General features: G+C 44.2%; 1 long non-coding RNA gene across 1 annotated transcript in view; it reads left to right on the top strand.

Annotated features, from left to right (window-relative positions):
* Positions 1 to 4,807, top strand: part of LOC102381343 — a 7,979-nt gene that overhangs the window by 2,612 nt on the left and 560 nt on the right. The window lies entirely within an intron of this gene.

Raw genomic sequence — 4,807 nt, 5'->3', positions numbered from 1 at the left:
CGAAGAAGAAAGGGGGGGGGGGGGGGGGGGGGGGATGACAGGGGAATCAAAGCTTCACTCAAATTACAATGAAGGCAGGGGCAGGTGGCATCTTAAGGTGCCTATACATGAGTGTGGAGGCTGCTTCAATGCGCTGGAATTCCAGCACGTTGAACCAGACTCAATTAGTGGAGTTCGCTGGAGTGTGGCTATTGCTGTGCTCCAGCAGCCGCCTGCAGCTCATGTATCAGTGTCCCTGAACTTAAAAATAGAAGCGGGGACACTAGAGCTTTAAGCATCCCACTGCCATTTTTAAGCACAGGGATGCTGATAAATGAGATGCAACAGTACTTTAATTGTAGCAGCTCTCGGAACTGCTCTAATTAAAGTGCCACCACTTCCACCCTTGGAGCACATGTAAAAATGCCCTTAGAAACTAACTTGTTCAGAAAAGCATAAACTTTTGTAGCCAACAGCCTACTTGGTCAGATGTTATGATGAAGCATCTGGCGAATTAGGCTATCGCATGGGAAACGCTTTCTAAATGAGTTAGTCTCCAAGGCTATTTGTAGATGTGCTCACCATTTTCTAAACTGTGTTAACTGATTCACATCACACAGTTCGAAACAAATTTCAATGTGAATTAAGGTTTATTAAATGATGACCATCAGCCCCTTAACAAACTTAATTCACAGCCTCTGTGTGAGGGTTTATGCATTTAGCACTTGCAGTTGGAAGTACTTAGGAGGTGATAATAAGCCTGTTTAAGTGCTGCTACATTGTTGCAAGCCAACTGACAGTTATCCAAAGTGCTGTTCTGGAAACCTTAATGGGTGCAATTAACCTGATTGTTAATGACCATCTTGGTCAATGTGTGTGGGGGGGGAGAGGAGGTTTGCCCCTTCCTTCACAAAGCAGTAGCCCATGTGTTTGGGCACAGCTGGGAGTTTAGTCAGGATACTGATATTTAGTCATGGTGAGGTGTTGTTGGCACATTTAACTTCATAAAAGTGTTACTTTGTGCCTGATAGCCTCTGTTGTGTTGCACAAACCCAATTGAGTTTGCCTTGTAGGGATTGATATTTGCAATGCTTATCTGCTGAGTTCCTAAGGCATGTTTTTCCTAAAAGCAATGCCATATACACATGTTAATTAACACAGTTTAAATTGCCTAGTTCAAACTGCCCTAGTCTGCATTCATTTTAATCCTCATTCAATGAGGATTAGTCAATTCAGACTGAAGCCAATTTTAATCTGACTACAGATGTCCATGTGTATATAGTGATAGCTGCAATCTAGTGCCACCCACCCCACACAGAAACACATATCTGAGCTGATCCTGGATAGGTCTCATCAGCCATCTTCAGACACACGCATATGACAATCATCCTTGACTGCAAGGGACTGCCAAAGAGAAGAGAGTCCTGATTAAACATAGAAAAACATAATGTCTATAAATGGCCTAAAGTGCCACCCTGACTTCTGCCCAACTTCAGACTAATGCAGCTATTTACTTCTCTCAAATTACAAATGACCTCTTGACAGTACTAAATACAGCTGGCAAGGGGAGTGCCTGCCCTAGGTGCTAACTATGAGGGGGTGCCATGATTCCCCACCACAGAAGCTAGGCAACATGAACCACTGGCAACATGTAGGGGGTACACGCAGGTGCACGTGCACCCCCTGAGCATGGCGGTGCACCCTCTATGAAAAGGCGCCTCTGACACTGCCGGCAGCGTCTGCGGGTGGTCACCAACCACCAGTAGGCACTCACCCACCCACCCCCCCCTCAGCCACCAACAGTGCCACAGCTGCCTGTGGGAGCTCCACACTTACCACTGCCATGCTTCTACCACCACCAGCACTGCCACCACCTGCTGGAGCTCACCATGCCCTCCACAGCCACCAAGGGGCACGCAGCATTCATAACATGAACAGAAAACAGATCTTATGATGACAGGCTGAGAGCTAAGGGGCTCTTCAGACTGGAAAAGCGCAGGCTCAGGGGCGATCTGATGGCCACCTATAAGTTTATCAGGGGTGTTCACCAGGATCTGAGGGAACGATTGTTCACCAGAGCCCCCCAAGAGATGACAAGGTTGAACGGTTATAAACTCCTGCAAGGCTGTTTCAGGCGGGACATCAGGAAGAATTTCTTTACTGTCCGAGCCCCCAAGGTCTGGAATAGCCTGCCATCGGAGGTGGTTCAAGCACCTACTCTGACCACCTTCAAGAGAAAATTGGATGTTTATCTTGCTGGGATCCTGTAATGCCAGCTGACTTCGTGCCCCTAGGGCAGGGGGTTGGACTCGATGATCTTCCAAGGTCCCTTCCAAGGTCCCTTCCAGCCCTAATGTCTATGAAATCTATGAAATATCTGGAGAACGGGGTGAAGGGGAGAGGGGAGGAGAATGATGGTCCTTTTCTCTCCTCCTTCCCCCTCAAGCCTTTGCAACAGTGGAGGAAATCCTGCGCTGCCTCTGCCTGACCGCAGGATCATGGCAGTGCAGTGTCACGTTAAACATTGTTTCGGTGTGGGGGGCAGGTGAGGTAAGCAGAATGCTGCTTCCCCTTCCTCATCTACTGTAGTCTGCATATCCTTACCACCAGCCTCTCCCCTGCCCCAGGTGATCAATGAGCTCACTACACCACTGCCTCTAAATACAATAGCCTGGTTGCCTTTTGAGTTGTTGTTGCCCCTATGAAAAGCAGGCCTTGAATGTCTCTGGTTGGGAATCCACAAACTTCACTGTAGAGTGCCACTCTGCTTGCCTTTGTTCAGCTGTCATTTTATTAGTACTACTAATAAACTATGCCCTAATCCTGCTACAAAATAACTTGGTCTAGGTAATGGCCTGCAATGTTGTAAAGCCCTAGGGTAATTGATAGGGTCTCAGTCATGGCAAAGTTAATCAGGAGATTTGGCATCTGTGCTCATCAAAAGCACATTGGTAGTATCATTGACATCATTATTTGAAAGCAGGGGGGTGAAAATTACTAACACGAAACATCCCTCCAAAGAGTGAGTAATCTTGTGAAAGAAAACAGATGCAATTGTATAGCTTTAACATGTACTCTTTTGGGCAGAAAGATTTGCATTTATATTGCTCTGTATGTTGGAAGGTCATTGATATTGGGAATTCAAACAGGAAGCAACAACATAACAACACTTCCAATGCTTGTACGTTTTTGTAAACTGAGGTCAGGCAGGCAGATATCTAAAGACACAAGGGTCAGCTCCTTTCTGATTCTATTTTATGGCAGATGGTTATAATCAGCTCTTACTGGTAAGCACAATGAGCACTGATGTTTACATTCTTACCATCCTCAAGAAAACATCTCATGTAAACATAAGTAAATTGCATATAACACAATTCTTTTAAACTTTCCTCAAAGAGTGCATGCTTATTTCAGAGCACTTTCCCTGAAGCTATGACTGTAACTTCTTGCATATCTTGAGTTTAGTGGGACCTCTAGTTTTAATTCTGCCGGATTGACCAAACTAATTCCTGATAAAAATACAGCCACAATAGCATGTGTTATGTGTCTGTTACCCTCCATAAAGCAGTGGGTTGCATTCTAACTGTCTTGCAAACTTACATATCTGAACATACGCTTTGTCTCTAGGACAATGGAGATTTATACACACAGTTTTTTTCCAGCAACATGCCAGAGATTCACCACTTCAGAGTAGACTCAATTAATCGAGTCTGCTTTGCACATGAGCTGAGGTGAACTGCACTGCGTTGCTTGCAATTGTATAAGTGACAATATGCACATTAGCGCACAGAAAATGGCAGTGGTGCGCTTTTGAACTAAAGCACCTCTGAGGTGTTTTAGTTCAAAAGCACGCTACCACCATTTTCTCAGTACTGACATGCATTTTTCCACTTATACAACTGCGTGTGTGGCACTTTGAAAAGCGCTTTCAAAAGTGCCCAGCACTGCCACCCACACGTGCAAAAATGCCAACAGTTCTAAACCTTTCTAGACTAAATCAAGACACCCCTTAGAAAATGTCAGCTTTTAGTTTTCACTCCTTTTTTTACTATAAAAAAAATTATAGAGCAATTCTTCTGTTGAAAAGAACTCTGAACAGCCACAGCAGGTCAGAATGGTTTTAACACTATGAATTCCCATGTGAAATCTCGGAGTTTATCTTATGAATCAAGCTTGCACACCTAACAGTGCTAACGTTGAATGATGCCCTGCAGCACCCTTGAAAGGATCTCAAGGGGCCCGAGGGTACCATGGCACCCTGATTGAGAATTGCTGCTTTAGGAAAAGCTCCTCTCCCAAAATATCGCACACATTTTATAACATTGGGATTCCTGACTGAACTAGCTCCATATGGTTATTTAATATACCCTTTCTAGTCCTTGCTAAAATCCAATCCTGATTTACACTACATTCCAAAGAAAAACAAAGAACCTTCCATCTAAAACAAAACCAGCTAATGCTAAGTGACAGCTAATCATTGCATCATCTACAAGAAATAAAAATGTAACAGCTGTAAATTAATGTTAGAAGGCCATAGACTATTATTATTGGGTGCACAGTCTATTTTAACACACAAATTTAGCTCCAAATATGATTCTTTAGTAATCTCAACAAGAAATACAAACACAAAAATACAGATTAACAGCAGACTTGCACAGTGCTCCATTATCTGAGCACTGGACTGTGTTTCCCAATTGGGCCACCTCTGGCTCCACTCCTAGGTTAGCCTTATGGGACATGTGTAGACGACACAGGCATTAACGTAGAGCACCTGAAAATTTTAATGCGGCTTTTTTCTGGTGCAGTCGTTTGTGTTTGCATGACACGG

This window comes from Alligator sinensis, unplaced genomic scaffold, assembly GCF_000455745.1.
Source record: "Alligator sinensis unplaced genomic scaffold, ASM45574v1 scaffold185_1, whole genome shotgun sequence".
NCBI classification, from domain to species: domain Eukaryota; kingdom Metazoa; phylum Chordata; order Crocodylia; family Alligatoridae; genus Alligator; species Alligator sinensis.
This window is presented reverse-complemented; position numbering and strand designations above follow the sequence as displayed.